Source organism: Cardiocondyla obscurior, linkage group LG17, assembly GCF_019399895.1.
Source record: "Cardiocondyla obscurior isolate alpha-2009 linkage group LG17, Cobs3.1, whole genome shotgun sequence".
NCBI classification, from domain to species: Eukaryota; Metazoa; Arthropoda; class Insecta; order Hymenoptera; family Formicidae; genus Cardiocondyla; species Cardiocondyla obscurior.
Window position 1 is genome coordinate 2,836,998 of NC_091880.1, and position 12,820 is coordinate 2,849,817.

Below are 12,820 nucleotides of genomic sequence, written 5' to 3' on the forward strand. Positions count from 1 at the left end.
AATTTATGACATTGTTAACGGTACGATATCTATATCTACGATATATAAATAACAAATAAATAGCGCGTGGAAAAATTAACGTTTGTACGCACATAAATTTTGATGGAGAGCAAGTAGAAAAGGAAATTTAATAACGGCACCGAGGAGGATTTCTCTGAGTGCCATGGTTAATTTAATTTTATTTTTTCTCCCCCTTTTTTTTATTATAACGACGCGAGATTAATACGGCGGAAGAATCGGAGTGAGACAGCGGTGGATGCCGCGGTAGGTAATGAAGGTAATAAATGAGGGAAGCCAGAGCGAGGAAAGGGCAGGTGCGAGCGCGTGCCACGTGATAAGGTGGATCCTTAAAGAGCTCTACATGCATACATATACGCCAGCGAGAGAGAAGCGTCATACAGAGGATAGCGTGCGCCTCTTACACGCGTCGTGCAGACCGCGCTCTTTGTTTTTTAACCACTGTCGATGCATAGTACACACATCAGAGTTTCCTTTTGCGAATTATTTCCGACGCGAGCCACCCTTTCAGTCGTAACGATCACCGACGAATCTCTTTATTGCAAATTAATCTGCACTTCCAGCTCGAGCTAGACTCCCGAGGAATATAAATTTAAAACGTTTAAAATTACTTAAAATTACTTCAAGTAATTTTGAGATGAGATAAAAATTAACGAATTAGACGCGATGCAATAGCGCGAAGACGAAGTCAAAGTTTAGAACGGTGAAATAAAGCTTCCCGTCTTTCCGAGCTCGGTTCATCTGGAGCGAAAGGAAATTAATGACTGGAGGTCTTATCCCGCTGGAAGATAATAAGGCACATGGGGTATTCCTCGAAAATTTCCTCGTAAAATGACCAGCTTCTCTCTCTCTGCAGCAGGTATTTTAAACGTTTCTCACGTTAACGTGATTGCTACCTGTATTCGAATGTGCTAATAAAACGTTCCTTAGATGAAACTAAAACGTTTATCCTTGGCGCTTAAAAAATTCGTGAGAAAAATTCGTGCTTAGAAAAGTGTCAGTTCTGATCAAAGGCACTGGCAAAAATGAAAAAATAAAAAGCAATCTTCGCGAAAACTTAAGTAAAAGCGTATCATGCGTCGCGAATGAAGCCCGTTCGAAGACCGCAGTGCGCCCGCGATTTATTAAATTATACAGATCGAATGCGATGCACGCGCGAGATAAACGCAGCCGTGCGGTTGTACGCTGTTGTGCTGCTTCTTTTCTTTTTCCACTCTTCTTTATTTCGTTCCTTTTTTTTTCCTGCGAGTTTTAAATAAGCTTCCAAATCCTTGCTCTTTTTTTTATTAATAAATCCTGAAATGTAAAATACAGTAAGATTAATTTCGTCTCAATAACTACTTTTGAAGTTACTTTCAGTCGGAAAAACAATCTAGTAAGATTAACATCCGGAAGAAAAGAAGCAAATGCGTTAAACGCAAATTATTTTCGCGGTTCAGATTGATTCCCTCAGAATGACTTTGAGGATGCAACTCGCGTAAGGCATTGATCGAGATTGAATTTCAATTCTCAACCTCCGCGTTCCGCGCTGCCCTTGCAACCCTTCGCGATTCCTTCTTCTATCGCATACCCCGGATTCCCGTGGCCGCCCGTCGCGCCACGTCGTGTGGCAATTCACGGAATCCGGTAATCCTTATAATCGTCACGGCGCGGTAGGCTTACGGCGAAATTCGCGGTTTTCACCGAGGCGCGGTATGCCCATACTAGGTGCACTAGCGCAACTTGCCCGGTGGCAATAACCGAGGTTTATGCACTTCTCGGCAAAGCCGCCTTGCGGCCCTCAAACGCCGGTGTAGATTGACGGCCGGTAATGGACAATGCGTACCCCTAATCACGCCCTTGCCCGTCACGTTCCGCGAATATCGAAGGAATTAGCCGTGGGTGATTATAGATGCCGGTCTTCCCGCCGCGAGGTGCGCTCCGTACTTTAGCGGCCGTATTTATTGTTTTCCGTAATTCGTGAGCGCGAGTAACGACGCAGGCAGATTTTATAGCGATAGGCCGCGGTTATAGAAAGTTTACCAGAAACAAACCACCGTAGTTCTTTGTGATCGGACGACCGGGCTGAAAAGAATCCTCGATTCGATTGATTTTGAATCTTTCTTAATTTTGTAAATTTGTAAAAAAAAAAAAGAAAGAAAAAAAATTTAAGACGTTTAGAAAAGGAAATGTAGCGATGTGAAGTTATGTATGCGTAATTATACTTTACATTAAATATATCAGATAACTTTTTATTATTTTTTAATTATGGGGAAATAATATTAATAAATTGAGATATTTTTTTTTGGAACTTGCGAAAATCTGCAAATTACGAACGACGGTCGGAAGAAATCGGTCGAGTCCACGTGCCTCGTTATCTCGCAAATATATCCCGGGTAATGGACAAGTATTGCCATAAAGGAGGGGATGACATGACGTATCAATTTATGCCAACGATCGGGAAGAGTGGCAAGTGCATAAATAAGCGCGGTCTCTCCTCGTGCAATCCCGAAAAACTTCCAAGGAGAGACCCGTCTGAAAGGCGTCCCTTCCCTCCTACTCGACCGGACCCTGCAACGGCGCGCGGTCTTCTACAGGTGTTCCCTATCGGAGTATCACTGTATACATATTTAATGCCGCGTGGATTTTGCAACACGCCTTGGATTGAAGCGCATAATTTATTCGATGCTGCGCGCCCGCCGCTAAAAACCGCTTCGGAAGGTCTTTGCCCTTTTAACGAAGAGCGCGCCTCGCCGCGAGCAGATTGATCAAATATCCATGAAAAATTGTCATCGTAGAAAATTTATATTACCAAAATTAATTTATATTACCTGCGCGTATACGTAAATGCAATTAAATATTTAATTAATATTTCCTTTTTGTAAAACTATACGTTAAAGAAAGCGAGCGAGCGTTATTTAGTTATAAGTTCATGATAATATTCGCTTTAGCATTCGATGTAATATTTTGAGCATTTAATATCTTTTACTGTATTCGGCATATATGTATTTATCACGCGTTAACCTACGTAGGGGTGGAATAAACAAATCCGCTGGCCTAGTAGAGGTTGGGTGGGTGGGGTGGGGAGATTACGTTTCGCCTGAGCTCTCGCTCTCGCTCACGCATTCCTCCGCCAGAGCCCTAACGGTACGCAATACGCAGGTAGCGAAGTTCCATAGTTGTGCGTACGTGCTGAAAAAATAGTTTTACACGATAACGAGAACTCTTTCGGGTTACACGCATTAACTTCTATAATTGATTTGCACGCTATGAACATTTACGGACTTAATACTTCTCGTGCATTACTTATAACTATTTATAACGCCACAGATCTAAGTAATCGTATCTGATATATACTTTTAATGTGTACTACATCTTTTATTCCGTATTACAAAGTGATTCGCCCTTCTTGTCGCGGTGGGCGAGCCTAATATCCGAAAGATCTTAACGAAGTAGGACTTTATTCTGTTTAGATATAAATCCAATGGAGGAAGTAACGCGTATTCTTGTCGCCGATATGAAGTATACGAACCGTAGCCGGTTCGTCGGTTTATTCGGGAGTGCCGTTCTGTGTCGCGCGAACGATTTTAATTGATATCTGACTCTCTCGCGATTAAATTCATCCGGTCGCGGCCTTCGCGAGGATCAATCCGTGTGGAAGGACGGTCCGACTCGACATCCCAAACAACCTGAGAGGAGGAGGAGGCCTAGGAGAGAGGCATCATGCTTTGGAGGATCAACGTTGAGGTGAGGATCTCTTTCTTTTCTTTGCAAAATGTTAAGTTTAGCGTTATCGAGATCGAAATCGGGCATTAATGAACAAGCGTAGCAATGAATCCGACTCTCGAATCATCGTGATGTAGTTAAATTAATATTTAATATAATATTTCGACGTTGGGACGTAGAGTGAGGGGCGCGGGGGAACGGGTGACGAGTGAGTAACCACGTGATCACGTACGCCACAAAGCTGCTGGTTTACGTGATCACGCCGTAACCTTGTACCGCGCCGGACGCCGAACGATGCGTAGTTAACGTAGATCACCACGTGCCGTTGTCGTAGACTAGGAAGCGCCAAAAAATTGTTAGCCAACGCGACGATCTCGTGTCGCGGTGAGTAAGAGAGAACGACGAGCGGGACATTACGAGCGGGTGTCTTTTGATATTCAGAAAATATTAAGCAATACTAATGAAGTACAACTTTGTTTTCTGTTGCAGGATAAGCAGTGAGGTCCAGTGTCCAGTGTGTGTTTAGTGTTCATTGTTCAGCATCTAGTGTGTAGAAGGATGATTCGTCTCGACCACGATATTCTGAGAGGAGGAGGAGGCCTCGGACAGGCATCCTGCCTTGGCGGAGCAACTCTAGGGTGAGGATTCTTTTTCTACTTAGATAGAAATAATTGTTTTTCGCTTTTTATCGAGATTGCTTTTTTAATTTTTGTATAAGAAATTATAGAATTAGAAATTATAGAAAATTTTATAGTAAAATACAATTAAAGTTGCATAAAAATTAATTTTTTTTTTAACAGTGAATATTATATTGAACGATTTTTATAATTGCAATTTTGTTTGTATGTTACAGGATTATCTTATCTCCGCTGCTGCGCATCGAACCGGTGAGTCCGATTTTTTTTTATAATGCGTTATAACCTCTGCGTTGAGGAATCGTACAAATCGTACAAATCTTTTAAAGTCGTACGATTAAATAAAAATTACAATAGCTAATAAAATAATTTTATATACATATAAAAATCTAAAATAATATTAATACAAAAAATTAAACGTTTTTATAAAATTCTAATTTTATTCTTTAAAATAAATTTTCTTAAATTTCTTTCGGGTGGGTATTATTTTGAATACGCTTGTAGTTTATAAAATAGGACTAGAAATCGGGAGTATTATAAGATAATGAGATGTTACGAGAACATCAATCAAGGAAAAGGGTCTAGGAAATCGGTGTGTGAAGCATTTTCTTTCCGATCGGTGAAACGTTAATATTTGACAGTCAACAGAAAGAAAAAAAGAAAACGGAGCGAAACCGGTTAAATTATTGGGCATACGCCTCTTCGGTGTACAAGAAATTAACGAAAATAGAATACTTTTGATAAGAAGTAAAAAAAAAAACTTACGACATTTGCGAAATGAATTACAATATGACGTTTGAAACAATATTTATCCGTAATCGTCGAAATGCGCGGTAGCAATTAAGTAAGAAATTAAATGGCGAAAGCGATCGGATAACGAAACCAAATTAAAGAGTTAATTGTTAATCTACAAGGTTGATCATATACCATATTTTAACGAGGTGACAACGCAGTTGACACTCTTATGCGCCTCTGCGAGAAGAAATCTCGCTATAATTGCAGATTCGTGTTACTTAAAATCGAGGCGCAGGAGTAATTTAAAAGCGATTGCAAGGCGAATGCAAATTTATTTGAAGTATCATTGATATTAAATACTACAGTAAATCCTCTTGCTTTTACAAAATGCACGTGATCGTAAACAATCGCGAAACAAGTTTGCGCCGAGATAATCACGTTCGGAAGTAATGCGAGGATATTATACGTTTTTACGAGCTTTTTCAATTTTTTAAGGCGGCTTAATCACGAGATAGAGTGACGATCTATTAATCAATTTAAAATTTGAATCAAAAACCCCATCGATATGTTCGATCTCGAGCATCGTCCCTGAGTACCTAGATCCCGGCTGCGAGGATTCGCGTGCATCGCGACGGAAAATATTCCGCTTTATTCCGCGAATACATTCGGCGGACCGTTTAAATTTTTCTACTACTATGAAAATGCCATTGTCTCACGAGGGCGCAAGACGTTCGTTCTCTATCGTTCTTTTCTTCATGCCGGCGCGAAAGTGCGACGACTCAATTTACTCGCGCTCGTAAAAATTCCGCAGATGTCACGGGAGCATAAAGCCCATGTTAATTGCACGCGGAATTAAACGACCCTGTCAAAGGCGCGCTCTAGGACCCATTAATGACGCTCGTAATGATGTCATCTTACGTCCTTCGTTTAGCAAAATTTAAAGGGAGGGAGGGTGGGGGAGGGAAGAAAAAAGGAAGTAGAGAGGAGAGAAAGAAAACGACGTGAGAGTGAGAGAGGAATGAAGGGCGAATGGATGAAAAGGGCGCGAGGATCACTGGCGAGGCGGCGCCGAGCAGCCGGAATAATTTCCCGCATAAGTATACACGCGTCAGTTTAATTATCATCGGGAAGCGTCCCGTTTAATTACTGTGTCGTGGCTCCCTTTAAATTACAGACAGCAGGTGCTCCCGCGACGGCGGCGGCGGCGGCGCGGCCGCGCTTTGCGGTGACCGTTTCCTTAAGATTTAGAAACCACCGTGATGAGAACGGGTTCATTAAAGTTTATGCGGACGGTAAAACGCGCGCGATAAATTACGTTCTCGTCCTTTGTCCTTCGCGGTACGCGGATACGATCGCGGATGAGGATTATTGAAATTCCACGCCCCGATGCGATTTGCTAACGCGCGTTACGTGCCTCACACGCGAGCCAGGGCGATCCTCGTTGTCTCGTGAGAGTGAAATTAATTAGCACGACGTTACATTAGCGATCCGCGCGATTTTATTTTCGCGCGGCAGACGTATAAATTATTCGATAATCCGCGGGAAGGTAGTTATCGACATCATATATGCAAAAGCGAAAAATAAAAATATAAAAAAAAAAGAGAAAAAGAAAATTGAGGCGCAACGCAGGTATTTTGGGCTCGATTTACTCGAAATGATTTATTAACATTATAAAAACCAATCAAGTCGTTGGATTTGTATTCAATTTGAATAAGAACGACGATCTTTTGTTAGTTTTATTAGTTAACGATGGACCGAATCTTCGTTTAGATGTCAGACGGTTTCATCCGACAGGTTTCGAATTTGCATGAGAAGCGTTGTTTCGGGAAAAACTTTTTATCATGTTAAGCAGAAGGCTGGATATAGCACGCGTTTAATTTTGAAAAGACGAATACACATCGTGATCTGTATCTTTCAAAAGATGATGCATTGCTGAGGGTCTTCGATTTCAACCGTAAAAAAAGAAATAAAAATAAATAAATTCTTGCATTTTTTACGAATAATAAATCGAAAAATAATTAACGAATTAGATCATGTTTTTGTATCTGTCTAAAGTACTTAAATTTAATATTGAACTAGTAAAACGTCATTAAACTTCTTTTTGAAAATGCCGATACTTCTCGTCATTCGTCAGCAAACCGTAGAAATTTCGAATCAAGAAAAAAAAATTAAGAGTACATCGGCATTACTTGTGACACGCGAGAGGAAGAAAATGGAATTCCATCAGTTTTTCCGGAGTCGATACTATCAATAAATAATAATTGCGTTGCATGTGTGCGCGTGCCATGAATAATTTGTAATAATGACAGATACATGCTTTACGGAAAACAACATTCCCCGGGGATCCCCGATGTCATACGAAATTCTATATCTCTTTGTAATAACAGATCAGCGCTTATAATTTCATTTCTATCTTTCTCTTTTCTCTCTCTCTCTTTCTCTCTCTCTCTTTCTTCCTCTTTCTCTCGTGGGGATGAAATTAATCGTCCGCGTAAACCCTACATATGTATAACCGCGCATTGTGTTTTACGTTAAACTTTATAAAACCCCGACGGGACATTCATGCTCGTGGGATGCGCTTATCGTCGGAGCATATCTCGACTGCTTGCGCTATGACACGTCGCAATGTTTATCGAGCTGTGCCGTCCCTTGCAAAATTCCCAGTATCTCATCTCTTTTCCGCCGAATGCTGTTAAAGTATGCAAAAATTAATTAATTGGATACGATGTTAGATAATCGTTCGAGGCACGTTGGCACTGGCGACGCTTATGTAACTCGCGTTATACCTGAACTCAACGGGCGGTTGATTCGAAATAACTCTGATAAAAATTATCAATAATGCAAAACTTATTGCTGATGTATCTAGCAAAGTGTGTGCCAGGTTGCGATTTTTGATAACTTCTAAATGATTAGATTCGATGTACGTTGAGGGGAAGGGGGGAGTGATCTATGTGTGTGTTCGATTTACGACTCTGTCTGAAATCGATCGGAGCAACTTGGATAGGACACGCGAGACACCCGCCGCGGAATCATGGAATTAATGCCACTGAAATATTTATGATTGAGCGCTTCGTGATCGTGCCGCGGATTGGGGTTCGACCCTTCGAAACTCGCGTCTTGTGCTGAGCGCGGCCCGATTTTCCACTCGCTCGGACCGCACGTACGCGGCCTAGAAGCCCGTCGGCCTCATAAAGCTAAGTAGTAATTATCGTCCGCCGACATAGGCAAATATAATTACCCGCGCTCGTTGCTAATCACATCGCAACTATCGCATTGCGACGTTACGTTTGCTTCGACGCATCCTGTTTTACATTCATTAGAAGCGAAAATAAGGCAGATCGATCTTCTCTGTGTCGAATTCTCTTATAAATAAGAGCGAGAGATTAAGCGCTGTTTTTCGTCGTCGAGGAGAGATAATTATGTTACATAACGAATCTTTCGAATTATAATTGCACGTTTAATCACATTCTTTTTAAATCTATAAATTAATTTGGCAAATATGGGGACGGCAGCTAGCGAACGTGACTTTAACGTCGTATGCGTTGTGTTTCACATGTACCGCATGTATATACCGCGCCGGCTGGTTTGCCGATGACTGATTTCTCCCCGTTCTCTCATCCTCTACCTCTGCCGTCTAGGATTACGTACACTAGCCGCTGTCGCCGTAGAAAACGTAATATCTGCCCTTCGGTGTACAATATGTTTAGATAGGAAAATCATGTTAGACAGACGATTGTTCCGGATTGTTGCAATATCGAAGAGTTATGATTCGTGAATAATGGACAATTGCACATTCGAATAATTTTCATGCTCGCGCTTTCGCGACTTTCAGCAACTTTGCATGATAGAGTTTTTACGTGTACGTTTTATTACCGTCATAAACATGGTGTTATCGTCGCAATTATTAGCGTAAATTTCTCTATTACCATACATATAGATTTAGAAATCAGCACTCTCGTTGCAATCTCAAGGCATGAAGCGAATCGTAGCTAAAGAAGTCTCTTCGCCACTTTTTATCTTTATCAAATATCAATTTCGCATTAAGTCATGATATTATCTTATAACACAAGTATCGATGTCTTATAAACTCGATGAAAGTCAGCTAACGTGATTGAAAAATGCAAGAAAAAATTATAATTAATTATTACTGCTTGTTAATACAGCAAATAAAAAACCACAATCTTATTATTTTTTTTTTATTTTTTTTTTAAGAGATTGTTGGTAGATACTCTTTTGGTTATGCTTCAAGAAATAATTTAATCTACGTATAAAAACAAAAAAGAACTGCAGATGATTCTAGCGGAAAGCTCGAGCACTCGAGTAGCGAGAGAAAAGTCGGATTGTCGAACGTCTGCGTTATAGGGTGAGTTTACTGCCCATTCATAATTAGCGGTAATAAACTCAGAGATGTGGAAACCAGAGCGGGGAATCGGTTGATGATACCGAAATAGGTACCGTACCAGGGCATAGTTAGGAAAAAAAAAGAGTAAAAAAAAATAGAGAACGCATTCGTGAACCGGACATGATTCTCTAACGGTGAGTTTGGTCGTAATTGAACGTTCTCGCACGTGCAACACTCCAAATTTTATATAATAGAAAAGAATATTAAAACTCGTATGAAATACGACGTGGAGTAGCCAAAGGAAGATAAATAAAATCTGAAATATATGTAATGAATACCGCGATAACTTTATGAGGAAATCTCTTAAACCTAAAACGACAGATAAAACGGAGGATGGCACTCGGTTATCATCTCGCGATATGATTTAACAGCTATAACCCCCCTTTTTTTATATTCTTTCGTATAAAATGCCTGGGGAGTAGCCTCGATAATTTACAATCTTTAAGCATCGACGTTGCATTATCGCGCCGCGCGGAATACTAGTAGAAGAAAAGCGAGGCAAACGGGGGCCGTGCTCGATTTTCATTAATTTACGATCGTGTTCGATTCTCGCGTGAAGAATTTCAATTTTAGCCCGCAAACGTGTCATCGGCTAATGACTCGATTGCCGATGATTACAACGTTTAAAGCTCGTAAAGAGCGGTACAAAGTTACGGCTGATCGTAAGCGATTACGACAAATTTTTCATTTGCGGTTGATCCGCGGTTCCATTGAGCGCGAGGGGAAAAGTTAATTGGGGACTAATGGCAGTTAATACGGCCCCAGGCGTGCAATATACCGTACGTTTACACGGAGGATGAGGCGGAAAACGAAGAGAGCCGAAGATAATAGGCCTGCAAAGCTAAGATAGTTACCTGCTAAAAGTTAAGTTTTTCACGCGGTTATTAGGCGAGAATAAAATTACAGTTTCGTCCATTGGATATATATTTGAGAAATAAAAAGTAATTAATTCTTTCAAAGTAGACCCAAGGATAGATAAACTTGTTAGAAAAAAAAAAAAAATTTACTACGACTTTTTTAATAATTACTATAACAAACCAGGTTTTTTTTTATTTATTAAAACATCTTTTGAATTGGTTTTCTTTTGGAAAATAAAATTAAATGTGTATATATTTCTCAAGCGTCTCTTACGTTTATTATTAACATTTAATTGCGAACTTTATATACGGTATTATTAATATGAGGAATACGCGAATACGCGGTCTGGGACAAGAGCTAACGTTAAAAGAAGTCATCAGCCCATGCAGGTGAAAAAAAAAAAAACGAAGGGCCAACCGATCGGGCGCTCGTGTCTCACCGCCCAGTAATAGATTATCGTCGATCGTTCCTCGCCGCGGGAAGAAACCGGTGAAGAAAAGAAGGCTTTGTGAGGTAGATGAGGTGGATGGCGGAAACAAAAAATAAATTGATTATCCGTGTCCAAAGGGATAATTTGTTTTCGCCTTTTCGCTCAAGATCCGGGCTATCTTCGATCAATATCAGAAACCGTCGCTATATAAACAGGGAATAAAAAACGGATAAACGTTGCTCAAGTTGTTAATTCATTAGTTTTTTGTGACGTCCGTATGACCGGCGTGACGAAGCACAACGACGTGTTAAAATTTGAACAGCCACTATTTCGTCGCTTTGAGAAATATCCGGCGTTCCCCTTTTTATTCGTAAAAAGTACAAAAAGAATAAAGAAAGAAAAAAGAAACGTTGTAATTGTTTTACTTCCAAGATAATAAAACCGAAAGTATGATACTTCAGGGAGACTCGGTATGTTCAAACCGGTAGGTGTTTCTTGCTTTCGTTCTCGAACTTCCGTTCATATGTGTGAGATTATTCGGATGTAGCAGGACCGACGACGTTAAACTTTGACCCGTAAATCCGTTGACTTTATGGATCTTTAAATTATTCAAGATGTCTTTAATAATTAGGAATATATGTATGCTATAAGATGAATAAGATGAGACTTTAAGGAGCTGTGCGTTAAAGCCCCAGGGTCTGTAATAATAATCAGAGACATTTTAATTGAGCAGATGCTAATCAATTTCCTGTAATATTAAGACGTTATTTAAATATTATTATGTAGTTCCCAGTCGCGATAATTACTGCAAAAAAATTATTTTTTTTCTTTCTTCTTTTTTTTTTTTAATTTAAGCCAAAGTCTTTTAAAGATTTCCCAAAGTGACAGATGCGCGTTAACAGAGGTTGCATGATAACTTTAAAAATATTCTGACATGCAAATGCAAGACGCGTATCATGTAGCACGCGTGCGAGCACGAGACCGCGCATCGACTTACGCAGGTGAATCGAAGAAGCGAACGGAGAGTCGGTCTTTCTCGGCGAGGATGCCGACTTATCGTACCGATCGTATAAATTGCCGCATTCCGATAGAAATCGGGCAGTGTGGCCCGATTATCTCGCGCTCGTTCTCGCTTTCTCTCTTTCTCCCTCTCTGTCTTTCTCCCTCGCTCCCTTTCGTTATCTCGCGAATCGCGACTCGCCTTCGCTTCGGATCGCGAAATGCAAATTGGCCAATTACAGGCACAACGCGCGCACCGTCGACACCGTGCATGGTGGTTTATCTCACTTTTTGGATTTCTCAATTTACTGACCGAGACGCGCGTCTAACTTTCGAAGAGATATGCAGAGAAGTAAGATAATTTGGTATTTTACGCTACGCGACGAGATAAATCTTAACAGAAATTTTATTTTTATTTTTATTTCGAAGAATATATTTTTTTTTATATACTTTACATATGTGGAAAATTGTTTTTTTTATTATTTTTTTTTTTTAATTGTTGTTATACAAATTAAAATATTGGCTTTAAATTATTTATTGCATTTAGTTTGAGAAACGGAAAAATTGAGAATAATTTACATAATTTTATTTAGACTTTAACAGACAAACGCGTTAATATTTCGTGAATGACGTTATTTGCATAATACGCGAATTTGCGTATCGTATCATTGTTATAATCGGCGCTTTATTGCAATTTGAACGCTTACCCTGTAATTACGCCGGTTGTACGTAATTGTACGATACAATGAGCAATTGCGCGGCGATGTGCGGGAAGGTCATAAGCAAAGTGGGACAATTTCCGGCTTTACCGTGGCACATTTATCATTAATCCGGCGAGAAATACGCTTTAAGGGCTGCATTACACGTTTGGTGGAATCATAAATACTGATTGCTTGCAGAGTTCACTGTAATTACGATACGTCTGAGCTGATCCTCTTTCGTGGAAAGATAATTACATCGCGCACAAGCTGCGTCGACACGTAAGCTCTTGCTTAACGCTTTTTTTTTTTTGTTTTGTTTTTTTGTTTCCCCGCGACG

The 12,820-nt window shown here is 40.1% G+C and overlaps 1 long non-coding RNA gene across 1 annotated transcript in view; it reads left to right on the plus strand.

The window, feature by feature from the left end:
* Positions 1–12,820, plus strand: part of LOC139109296 (uncharacterized) — a 111,446-nt gene that overhangs the window by 16,588 nt on the left and 82,038 nt on the right. Inside the window, exons 2-4 of the long non-coding RNA XR_011546815.1 lie at positions 3,471–3,744; positions 4,213–4,361; positions 4,577–4,610. This is a non-coding gene — a long non-coding RNA (uncharacterized lncRNA). The remainder of the gene's footprint in view (positions 1–3,470; positions 3,745–4,212; positions 4,362–4,576; positions 4,611–12,820) is intronic.